This window comes from Stomoxys calcitrans, chromosome 4 (assembly GCF_963082655.1).
Source record: "Stomoxys calcitrans chromosome 4, idStoCalc2.1, whole genome shotgun sequence".
Taxonomy (NCBI): domain Eukaryota; kingdom Metazoa; phylum Arthropoda; class Insecta; order Diptera; family Muscidae; genus Stomoxys; species Stomoxys calcitrans.
In genome coordinates, this window is record NC_081555.1 from 185680659 (window position 1) to 185694689 (window position 14031).

Genomic DNA, 14031 nt, shown 5'->3' on the forward strand with positions numbered 1-14031 from the left:
TGCATTTGCATTTGTACGTACACCGTAATGTTCAATAGTGTTAGTATTTATACACTGGTATAAAGGTTAAAGCACTCACCCCTTCTCTCTAGCAGGAGAGACACAAGAGAATAACTATTGGTCCTGTAAACGAATAATCATTTGCGGCTATCGAACAATTTGCAATAAACAAAGTCAGTTACGTTCAATAATGTTACATTTATGGCTAACGTTTCATATTTTGATGCAAAACGTTAGACAATTCAATAAAAATGAAACTTCGTAATAAAAATTTTTTGTTTGTCGTAGTAATGTTCCACAAAGAATGTTCCGTGTATTAACCTCTCCAGAGTGTTTAACATTAAGAATGACAGACTAATGGGACGAAAATCTTTTGCCTTCATGTGATTCGATATTTCAGTTTTTGTAACGAGAGAGATTTTTGTGTCTTTCTATACCATGACATGGCGTTCCTTTTTGTTACAATGTTATGTCTATAGGAAATTTCGTCAAAATTTTATGACTATACGAAATTTTTCAATTACCTGAAATTTTGTTATCTTTTCAATTCGTGAAAATTTACTTTGTTTAGGAAACTTGTTTGGAATTCGTGAAATTGAATTAACATAATTGCTCCATTCTCCGTTACCCATGTAATCTTCTTAAGTCGGTATGTGACTGTTGGTAGGTCAGATGTTAGTGTAAAACATATAGCTTAAGCTTAAAATCAGTTTTTGGAAATCCATAAAAAAAATCAGGCAAAATGTAATAAATATTTGAGTACAAATTTAACTTCCAATGTTTGCAAAAACTTCAGATATTTCAAAAAATTACAGTTTAGACACGTTTTGCTTATTGTCTGCCATTCAACGAAAGAAAGAAATAGGCAAGTTTCCGGCAAATACTGATGGTGCGTCGATTTTTGCAATATTTATATTGATATTGAGCATCGATTTTTCACATCACAAAATTTTTCAGCGGTGGTTTTCCCCTCCTAATGCTGGCAACATTTGTGATTGTGATGCCATGTAAAAACTTCTCTCCGAAGAGGTATCGCACTGCGGCACGCCGTTCGGACTCGGGTATAAAAAGCAGGCCCCTTATCATTAAACTTAAACTTGAATCGGACTGCTCTCATTGATATGTGAGAAGTTAGCCTCTGTTCCTTAGTGGAATATTCATGGGCAAAATTTGCATTTGCATTGAGCATCGATTATTAAAGACAGGTTCATCTGGTGAATATAATGACTTTAAATTGTCACCTCATCGATACCTCAAGGATACGTTATTATGTGGTGCAAAGTTATGAAATGTTCTTATCATGGCATTTGGGTTTAAGGTACTTTCTTTTTATTGCGATAACGTTATTATTAACTTCAATTGTGAGATATAACACTTTTCCACAAAACTGTGGAACTGTGCATGGTATGTAGGGCGGGCAGTTTGGCAGAAATTGTGAGCACCATGTTTGAATAATTACAATTTCATTATTTAAATTGGTTAATAATTATGACAAAGCCGATGTACACATTTGTAAATGCATATGAACAGGAACTTGCATATTAAAGGGGCTCCGAAAGTTCTACATAAATCTCGTGAAGCTCTCCCCCAATGCATCGGACATTATTATACGGAAGTTGACGTATGTATGGCCATGAAATAGTATTAACAAAAAATTAACCCATGGGTTAATTGATGAAATAGAAAAAGAAATCATTCAATGAAATTTCACATTCGATGTTTACACTCAGAAAAAAACTTATGGTAAATATGAGTAGATTACATATTACACCTTAGTTCATGACGTTTAGTAAAAAACCCAGTAAGGAGTTTGAATATTAACGTTGTACAAATAAAACTAACATTTCATCAGTATAGACTAAATAGTTCAAAACTCAGGTGGTGTTAGTAATTGTACGTAAACTAATTACTTCGAATTAAGCAACACTTTACCAAACGCGGGTAAAAGCATAACCGTCGATGACGTCTCGGCTGCGACATAAGGCATAAAACTTTACCTTAATTTATAATTGCAATGCTTCATATTAAATTAGTCTTCCTCAAAACAGCTGAGCAATTGATAGCCTGGGGGACCGGCCAAAATAAATGGGTTGTGTTAAGATGTGTCTGCCAATGTCCAATTTGACTGTCCGAAGAGTTCGGATATAGAGAATTTTTTCAATAATTTTAGTTCATTATTTATCTGTGGGAAGTTGAACTAATACAACGTAAAAACAATTCCGTAGCTGTTAAGAAAGTGTTGAACTTAAAAAAAAAACATTCAATTAAGGGAGCAGGGACAAGCTTCTCACATACCAATGAGTGCTGTACGATTAAAGATTTTAATACAAAAATTATAGAGTATTCCTTTAATGGAAAGATTTCGCCAAAGAAGCAAAACTTCAAAATAAGGACGCTATCTTGAAATTAAAGATGGCATATACTAACGGATACAACCTTCCGTTTTGAATCTCGATCACTGTCTGATTCTCATTTAACTTCATAGATAATTCTTAATTTCTTATTTGAAAAATCCAATTTTTAAACCTATCATTTTGGCTGTAAAAAACATATCTTTGACTAAATTCCAATGTGGTCTTCATCCCGCCGTTAAATTCCTAACCGTCAACCATATTATGACATTAATTAAAAGACTTATGTTTCTAATAATAATCCGCAAATTTAAGAATCTACTTATCTACTATTCAATATATCAGAGAAAATTAACTATTATTTACTACTTTCTAATTTCAAACGGAAAACCTACTACATTCCCTTAGTTGTGCAAATTTCAACTTCTTCAAAATTTGAACTGGATTTTAATTCATTCGCCCATACGTAAAACAATCAACTGTGTTGACGCTAAAATGGCAATCCATGGTGGATTGTTTATAAGATTCGTCCCAATCCAACACAAGACGCTTTTACTTGCATTTCGTTAATTACACCTAAATTAAGGGCAATGCACATGCCTATATATCTCCTTCAATTTTAATAAGCGGGGCAATCAAAGGCTTTAACGACCCCATATGTAATTATGACTGAACCCATTGTGGTGAAAATTGCATTCTGCTTACAACTTTGAATAGCAGTGTCCAAAAATTATTAATGGCAGGAGGCCGTATGACTTTCTATTTTGAGTCACCAGCTCATTACATTTTTCAGCAAAACTAATAGGAGACCACCGTTGCTTAGAGGTTAGCATATGCAAACCATATACTTGATTTGCATGCTGCCGAAACATCAGAAACATTTTCAGCGGTGATTATCCCTTCATAGTCATTGAAAAATTTGTAAGTTAACCTAATACAGCTGCCATAGAAACCGATCTCGTAATTTAACATCTTGAGCCTCTAGCTTGACATAGCTCCCAAATGAACCAGTTTCTTGATTTTACTTCTTAAATCTATGGAATGCGTTTGCATCAACGTATGACTTTATCCCTAAAAACCGGAAGTAAAACTGAAAACTCAGTTTTACTTCCGGCGTTTATATTGAATTTTGGGTTTTGCCGTATTCTTCAGGGGTATGTAGTGGAATTTTTTGTAGAAAAATTAGATAGACCTCTTTCTAAAAAGGGGCCGAAACAATGCCTATATTCAAAATAATCCAAAATATACAAATGATTCAGGTGTGGAGCAGGTCACTAAAAATCACTGAAAACCAATAAGAGTGGACCAAGTCGAATTTTTTAGATTAACTCTGCCAAAAATGTAAATTTTAAATATTTGTTACATACTTTATTTTTGCCTCTAACTTAACTGTAATGGTACTAACCATATGTTAGTAGTAGTTAGCATTTTTAGATTGAAAAATTTTCATTAATATTGGAATCATTCAACAAAAAATGTATCTTTATACCCTCCCCTATAGGATGGGGGGTATACTAATTTCGTCATTCTGTTTCTAACTACTCGAAATATTCGTCTGAGACCTCATAAAGTATATACATTCTTGATCGTCGCGACATTTTATGTCGATCTAGCCATGTCCGTCCGTCCGTCTGTCTGTCGAAAGCACGCTAATTGCCGAAAGAGTAAAGCTAGCCGCTTGAAATTTTGCACAAGACTTCTTTTTAGTGTAGGTCGGTTGGTATTGTAAGTGGGCCATATCGGTCCATGTTTTGATATAGCTACCATATAAACCGATCTTGGGTCTTGACTTCTTGAGCCTCTAGAGTGCGCAATTCTTACGCGACGTGTTTTGTTATGATATCCAATAACTGTGCCAAGTTTGGTTCAAATCGGTTCATAACCTGATATAGCTGCCATATAAACCGATCTTGGGTCTTGAGTTCTTGAGCCTCTAGAGTGTGCAATTCTTATCCGATTGGAATGAAATTTCGCACGACGTGTTTTGTTATGACATCCAACAACTGCGTCAAGTATGGTTCAAATCGGTCCATAACCTGATATAGCTGCCATATAAACCGATCTGGGGTCTTGACTTCTTGAGCCTCTAGAGTGCGCAATTCTTATCCGATTGGAATGAAATTTTACGCGACGTGTTTTGTTATGATGTCCAACAACTTTGCCAGGTATGGTTCAAATCGGTTCATAACCTGTTATAGCTGCCATATAAACCGATATTGGGTCTTGACTTCTTGAGTCTCTAAAGGACGCAATTCCTATCCGATTTATCTGAAATTTTGCATGTCGTATTTTATTTTTACTGCCGTATAAACCGATCTGGGATCTTGACTTCTTGAGCCTCTAGAGGTCGCAATTATTATCCGATTTGCCTGAAATTTTGTACGAAGGATCCTCTCTTGACCATCAACATACGTGTTTCTTATGGTCTGTTCGATCTCTCTATTTTACTTCTTGAGCCTCCAAAGGGCGCAATTCTTATTCGAATTGGCAATTCTTTTTCGAATTGACATTTTAAACAGATCTCCAACATATAATTTAATTGTAGTCCAAACTGGACCATATCTTGATATCGCTCTAATAGCAGAGCAAATCTTCTCTTATATCCTTTTTTGCCTAAGAGGAGATGCTGGGAAAAGAACTCGACAAATGGGATCTATGGTTGAGGATATATAACATTTCGGGTACGGTACGAACTTGATATAACAAATCGACCTCACTTGTCCGGGGCGCGCCCTACCCCCAAAAACTGCTCAACATTTGTATGTTTACTGATTGGGGCAGTATGGGTATCAAATGAAAGGTAATTAGAAGTGGATTACGAAACTTATCTAAAAATTTGGGATCAAGTTCCAGGGGGCCGCCCCGAAATGTACTCGTATAAAAAAGTTTAGGATCAATTCCCAGGCGGGTCATCCCAGCCCAAAATTATGCAATATGAAATATATTTGCGGAGGTGGAGGCCACCGTAGCGCAGAGGTTAGCATGTCCGCCTATGACGCTGAACGCCTGGATTCGAATCCTGGCGAGACCACCAGAAAAAATTTTTTAGTGGTGTTTTTCCCCTCCTAATGCTAGCAACAGGTCAGGTACTATGCCATGTAAAACTTCTCTCCAAAGGGCTGTCACACTGCGACACGCCGTTCCGGCTCGGCTATAAAAAGGAGGCCCCTTATCATTGAGCTTAAACTTGAATCGGACTGCACTCAATGATATGTAAGAAGTTAGCCCCTGTTCCTTTGTGGAATGTTCATGGGCAAAATTTGCATTTGAAATACATTTTAGAGTAGAATACGAAAATTGTATATAAATAAAATAAAAAATAATTGTTTAACATAAGAGAAAATTTCGCGAAGTTAACTTATTTTCTAAAAAACTTTGGATTTTGTTTACGGAAAAAATTACATGTTTTTTGCGATAAATTCTTGCAAGAATTTGTGACAAATATAAAGTTTTTTTTCACACTGACAATGCCTTTCATTCTTGATATATAAAATGTTATTAGGGGTTTCAACTAGTTTTTCTTTACTTATAAATTAATTTAAAACAATGCTTATGTATATGTGTGTTCTTTTAATTTTTAAATTAATTGTGCATATTGAAAAGGCTACCAAGTTCAACTTAATGTTATAATACAATTCTAAATAAAATGTTTACCAATCATTAGCAAATCTAACTTGGTTCAAACGTTTCCAGAATATATTTGCATTTATTTTGATGATATGATAGACAATTATGTTACAAGCCTTCCATGTTGCTGATTTTCCATGATTAAAAATTGCCAATATCCGAGTTTACCATCCGCCCATCGTTTTTTATCCACCACTGGTCTATACGCTTAAAACTCACCCCCTCCAATAAACGAATAATTGTTTGCGGCTATCGAAACACTATGGCAATTAAAGAATTGTTGTTTTTACAACAACAGAAAGGTTCTTTTACCGTAGGCGAAGTTGCTAAAGGGTTTACAATAAACAACGTTAGTTACATTCGATGATACTACGTTTATGGCTAACGTTTTGTATGTTGACGGGAAACGTTACATTAAATCTTTGTCTAATAAACACAAAAACCACACTTATTTCCCTAACGTATTGAAACAGGTGGCGCAGAAACCATTTGGAAATTATATTTTCGTGAAGTTTTTTAAATCATTTTTTGCGCGAGGTTTGTTTTACAAATCACGATTTTATCTAATCTTAAATAAAAACTTATCAATATATGATACAGGGATATGATGTTGTAAAAATTCATCACCCAAATATACATTCATACGATAGACGTTAAATTTATTTACAAATAAAGAAAAACTAGTTTAAACCTTGAATACCATGTTTTGGTATTTTGGTAACATGTACTTTCATCGTGAACAAAGTCCAAAGTTTCTCACAAAAAAAGCTTACTTCTTACATACCCGAAAATTTCCTTATGTGAAACGAATTATTTTGCAATAGATGTCATACTTTTAGTCAGGTGCATATCGGAAGTCTTAATTTTACCCGCGCTAATGTGCATGTAATCGCCCTTCTGTGGCCGAGTGTGAGTGCAACATCAACGCAGCCTAACAATTTTAGCCCGTTTAATCCGCATTTGAGTGGAACAAATAAATTACAATCGTACATTACACATTTCATGATTTATTGGATAAACTTCATTATTTCGCCTCCTCCAAATCAAGAGCACTGACGGGAAACAACAGCGAACAGTGCCGCCAACCAAAAAGAAGAAACAAATTATAATTTTAACATAAATTTCCATAATGAAGCGACATTGGAGTTTGCCAGCCGCTGTCGGCGATGGTGGCGGTGATATAAATTAAGTGGAAAATATCAATCTTCTCCACGACCACATTCCGAATTGGTAACATCGGTATTTAAACAAGCACATGTGCCCATCTAATGAAGATGGCATATGGTGAAAATGAGAAATCTCACGTCGAAGCTCTCGCTGGAGACTAATACTGGCCACTTGGTGGCAAACGAGTAACTTGAATTACAATCTAATGATAATTAATCTTCGAATGCCGCCTCAGAAATGTAAAATAGAGTTAATATTCTCGCCGATCGTGGTGCGTTGGAGTTGGCATCGTCCAAGTGATCTGCTAGCCTTGGTGATGGAGTGGTCTCCATCACTACGGAGGTAGGCAATTGGTTTCCTTGTTTGTTTTGTGTAATGTGTTCGGATGTTGGAGAGCAAAGGGGTAACCATGCATTTTCAAAGTGCAAAGTTTAAAGTCGACGACTATTTGTGTACTGTGCTCCGCATTTACAAGCACGCACACATACGAACAACCATATTGCTTACAAACACACGTATGTTTAGTAAGTTATAATAAAACATGCAAATCGTGCCCGTCACCATGAGCATACAGTACATCATGGCGTGGCTCGGTGTGTGCTGGGTAGGTTTGTCGGTTGGCTTGCGGATTGCACAGCGTGAGTGTGGCTGTGGCTGTGGGTGTGCTGATTTTAATTCCATGCTAGCAAGCTTTGGTTGTACAAACAATTTACACCTCTTGAAACTACTTGTTGAGTTAAGCGAATATCAGACACCACCCTGCACCACCCCACCGAGGGTCCTTAAGCCAGTCTCTGTGCATTTGCATGGCCATGGATGAGTGTGTGTGTGTGTGTGTGTTTAGGACTGTGTTAATTCTACACTTGGAAATTGTAATGAGTTTGTGCCCAAAATGGATGCAAAACGAAATTACTGGCAACACAACGTACCAACAAACACAGTGTAACTAACCCCTGCTGCACCTTTGGGAGGCCAACACATGAATACCGAATACTGACATATCAAATTAACTTAATGACATAATGTAACACCGGTTATTCAAGTGTCATTCATACATAGACTGCTCTTGAATGCACAAATCCAGTAGTGCATGTGTGCGTGTGCTGCTGCTAACACGAGTTGTGCATGTACGTGCTCCTTTTTCTTGTTGCCACTGCTGGTGCTTTGGCTCTCTATTCTCTTTGAGCCAAATGACACCCTTTTGTGTCGGGTGTTTTAATGTTCATCTTGACATGGCATATCCCATCCTTCGGCTGTTTCTTTCGCTTTGAAATAGCTTCGAATATTCTCTGTCAACTGTCTAAGGTCTAAAGTTCACTTGCAGAATGGAGACAAATTTTAGTCATGTTCTGAGCACTCGCACACATTCACACATACTCATTCACACGAGCGACGATTCTTCAAACAAGCAAAGCTTGAAGCTGTTGCCTGACGCCTCTACCACCCACCTGCCCATTCGCATGCTAGGCATACAAATAAACCTCCAACATTGTTGCTGCTGCTTCTGCTGCCTAAGCGCCTCAGTGCACAACCGAAATTTTCCTAAATTCAAATTAAACCCATGTAGCCGTGTATGCCCTGTTTCCGTTCCTTGGAATCTTCCTCGTACTCGTACGCTGTGCATGCACTCACGCTTCTGTAGATGCCAGATACTCTCTAGCTGGTAGCTGCTGCCACTGCTGCCGCCTGGCTGTTAATGTTGTCGGAGTTAAGTCAATGCCTGACCAGGGGCATGGGAAGTTTTCGAAGAAGTCTACTGCTGCTACTGCTCCTCAACACTAGAAAGGGCAAATTTGCAAAGCCATAAACTATTGCTGGCTGCTCGTAAAAGAATTTTCCATACTTTACAGTTGCTGTCGTCGTTCCTGTTGTTGCCGTTGGTCTTGTTGTCAAGGGGTATGGCATTCTCACATGTTAACCTTAGAACATCAGCCAAAGTGCCAACTATTCGTTTGCTACGTCAAAGGGTACGAAATACACTCGCTAGGACAATGTGGCACATTGGGCATCGGAAAAGTGTCCTCTGGCCATGTTAACATGGATGCATCGTTAGGGGAATTGCCAGTGGTATTTCCGAATGTGCACACAATCTCCACCCCACACATACACACACACACACACCTGTTCCTATGTGCTAAGTTCCCTGCCATGGTCGAATGAGTAAATTCACATTTTATGGAATTAATGCACATTTTGAATAAATTTATTGATGTCGACTTAAAACAAGATCAGCTCATATGAAGAAATTTCTAATTTTCCAAATGAATTCATATAAATGTTCAAACGGTGCATCTTAACCTAAAAACGAAACATTAAAGGGTTTTCCTATTTCTAAGGCTATTTTGAGACTTTAACTTAGGTACACTGTTGTCTTGTGCCAAAGTCAATTTCCTCACTTTCAACGATATTTTGACCTTCAGTTAAGATATTTATCTTTAATATCAAGGCGAAGAGATTAGGATCCCTATCCTTAATATCAAGGAAAATATCTTATTGGAAAATTAATCACCTTTAAGATATGTTTGGCTTACATTGGCTCGAATCTTTAAAATGAGGACAAACACTTTGAGTGTATGTATGCTTATCTGCCAAATCACGACATTTCGACATTTGCCAGCACGCCCAATAACATTAACAAAACACATTCTAATAAATTCCGACTGTTCATTCCACGCTATCTAAAAACTAGTTTTGCTTTTACAACGTTATGAACTTCAAATTAACAATTCCTCAACCGATGGTTATAATGCGAAATTTTTTTGAAATATCACATACTGCAATTTAGGATGTTATGTTTCCTACTGGTAGAATTTTTAAATATGGGTCAAAGATTATTTAACTGGTAGTAGAGGAAAACATTTAGGAAATTTCCATCCTCACGATTGCGATTTCTTTTCTATTTGGATGTGAGTTCTTTAGTTTAGTAAATTTTCAAAACATTGGAGAATATTTAAATAAAGGGAAACTTTGTAACTATCCCTGGGTATATATGACACCGTTTCTTCAGTGTTTATTGCTCACTTGTTATCTCAGTACATAAATAAGTAAAATGGTGCTAAGTTTCTGTATTGACCGTCTTAGGTGACGGTTTAATTATTGGTTGTATGTATTTGCGAATCTATCAGCGCCCATTTTTATCCGAACTTCACAAAACTTTGCAAAGCTATCCAAAACTCTTTTTGTGTAATGTGCCACATACGCAAAAGAATAAAAATCGATTTTTTGAGCGATTGACAAATTGTGTGGGATCCAACGCGAACATATGTTGCAAAGTTGATTGTATGCTAGTCCCACTGACGCCTAAGGTTGTCTCAATCTCATGATAGGTCACATGGCGATCTTGCAATATCAGTTGGCGTACAGCATCAATGGTTTTTGGAACAACAACTGATTTTGGACGACTTTACGAAATTCGTCTTGGAGTGACATACAACCTCGGTTGAATTTTCCACTCTATAGATAAACACTGGTCCTTGATGGAGCTTCATCGCCAAAAAATGAATGCACTGTTGTTGAGTTAATCCACGTCGAAAGTTGTAAAATAATAATCGCACAAAAATGTTCACGATTTAATTCCATTTTTTCGGTGCGATGAATCTTTTAAGTTACTGTAAACAACACAAATAGCTCTCGTGTATCAAAATGTTCTGAGTACATATAACCCCAAAAATGTCAAGCTTTACGATGGAGCTGTCAGTTGACATATTGCATAACAAGGGTTGCCCAATCCCGAAATATAAAAGAGCAAACCCTCGTATTCGGGGCGGGTAAGATCTTGATAGTGATACATAATTGTAGTGATTAGTATTATAATGTTGTTACTGTAAATGATTGATATTATCTTAAATAGGATAAGAATTAAGTCTAAAAATTCAATTAACTAGTCGAAAAAAAATGTTGCCAAAATTTTGAAAACAAGGACGGTCATAACAGTGCTAAATTTACAGCACGACTAATGAAATATAGCTTATAGGGTCTAAGATTATATATGATATCTAAAAAACTTTTCGATAAATTTTTTCAGTTTCAATCAAAACAAGTAAAAGCGTGCTAAGTTCGGCCGGCCCGAATCTTGGGAAACCACCTCCATGGGTTTCGCTAAAAATTTACACACGAACTAAGTTGATGGACACATGTGTACTTGACGTACCAGCCAAATTTCTGCCAATGCAAGTAAAAACTAAAATTTCAAAGTCGTAGAAGGTTAATCGGGAGGTCGGTTGATATGGGAGCTGTATCAGGTGATGGACCGTCTTAGACCGTGTTTCCAAGTCATATTTCGATTTCGTGGGGCTCAACAAATCAATCAAGGACCACTTTATATGTGACATATTTTCAAATTAGAACCCATATTGGCCATTTACTATCCCCAAAGACCAACATCAACAAAATATACCTGCGCCAAATTTGTAGTGGCTAGCATTACGCGTTCGACCGCTACTGGGATTTACACAGACGGACGGACATGGCTAGATCGACTTAGAATGTCGGAACGATCAATAATATATATATATATATATATATATATATATTTTATGGGATCGCAGAAGAATATTTCGACGTGTTACAAACGTAATGACTGGACTAGTATACCACTATGTCTTATGGTGGCGGGTATAATAATGAATAAGATATTTAAATTTTTATTTGAAAGTGGAAATAATTTCAATCGCGAACATAACTGAAAAGAATTCATAATCAATAATATAAATGATTTAATAAATACATTTTTAACTAAAAATTGTACAAACTTCAATAACTATCCTATTAATTTTTTAGTTGAAAACGCTTTAATTTTCAATAGCTTCTTTTTAAAATTTTCCTGAAATTTTTTCCTCTGTGGTGGATTTACTCGTGACTTTAAGCATAAAGGTTTAATGTCAAAGCAGACGGTTCATTTGAGAGAAATATAGATTTTGGAACTCTAATCAGGGGTACGTTACTATGGGACATATATCTCAATTTGGATCGATCTGCAATCAAAATTGTGATACAGGTATAAGAAAAGGAATATTTCATATAGTACACGTAACAAATAAAGCATTTGAGATATCTTGCGAAGAATAAATCTCCTTTCTTGGGAAAGTAATTTTTTTTAATGTAACTATATAACGTTTCACCTAACTGTTGATACAAAAAGACCTGTGGGTCTCCTTGCTGGTCTTCTGCGGTTACCTTGATGTCCTTACAGCTCTCTCGAAACTGTTACTAGCAGCTTTAGTCTAACAGCACATTGCTACAACAACAACTGCATGTTTTTTCATCAGACAATAACATGCCATGTCGAAAACGTTGGGTGATCCTTTTACTCCACCAGAGGATAAAATTTACGCTTTCTGTAAAAGAAACATTCTCTCCTCCCAAGGAGGCAGGCAACTTATATCTCCTGCTGAAAAGAACTTCTTCTGTCTCACGTGGATTTACACCTAGACCATTTTCGGTAGCCCACTTCGCTATTGCACGTAGAGCATCCTGAAGTATATCTCGCAAGGTGCTGGAAAAAAAATTGCCTCGTCATCAGCATAAGGGACCACTTTTACACCTTTTTCTTCCAGATACAATAATAAATTGTTAATGGCTCCAAAGTAGAGGAGACAGTAGACCTCTTGCGGAGTTCCTCTGTTGACCCATCTTTTTAGATTCACAGATCACAAGCAAGCCGTAATGCATCTTTTAGTAAGTCAGTTATTAATAAACCTTCTTACGGTAGAGTTGATGCCTAGAAACTCCATCTCATTCATGACTGACGTTGGTTTTACATTTTTGCTACCATTGTATATTCCTTGACAGGAAGAGAACCCTAGAGAACTAGGTCGTGAGGGGCTGTTTCAGTCGACCTGCCTTTGCTATGTGCATGCTGCTGCCGAAACAGACGACCTCCAGGAACCTTTGGTCTAAGATACGATTCGATCAACTTCTCAAGAGTCTTCAGAATAAAGGATGACACATTAATAGGACAAAAATCTTTCGCCTTCGTGTGGTAAGGTTTTCCTGCTTACGGAATGAAAATGACCTTTGTGTCCCTCCATCCCATAGGTATATATGACATGCTGATACAAGAAGAGTATATCTCCCTAAGCCAAGACACCAGTCTATGAGACACAGTTTGTAATTCAACCGGTGATACATTATCAGGGCCTGGCGGCTTAAAGGGTTGGAAACTTCTTATCGCCTAAAGGATTTTCAGCTAAGACACAATTTCCCTAATTTCCCCACTAGATATTGTCCATATATTCTCTGACTTCTGAATATACCCCACCGTAATAGGTCTCGAGGACAGATACATCTTATCCTAGAGGGCTCAGATGTATCCTCCATGGAGCTACAGAATTCCACCCAGGATTTGTTCTGAGCCTTTCTCAGCTTGCCCTTATATTTTCTTAACTCAGCATTATAGTTGCTAAGTAATGTCAAAATTTTACTTTCTCTGTCACTTTTTGGACAAATTTTACAAATTTCATATTCCTAATGTACATATGCAGATAAGTAAATGCGGTGTTCAACTGTCGAAAACAGAACGACAGTTAACTAGACCTATCCGATATGGTGAGTGAACTTAACTGATTAAAATAAGAAATTGAAATGTCGCTTTGAGAGCATCTCCATTTGAGGATGATGTTGTGGGACTATTTGTCAAGCGGGGTATAGACATATTTTGCCTGCTGGCTGTTAAATAAACGAGGTTGTGTACGTACGTACATACAAACATATGTTGTGTGTGTTTCAGTATTACTCGATTCGATTCGATTGTGCTATCAAATGACTTTATGGAAATATTTTAATGGGATTTCTTTTTATCAGATTCGTAGGTTCTCTTTGTGTATCTGACATTTGTTGCACTCAGATATACAACACACACACACACACACACATGCCAAGGACGACG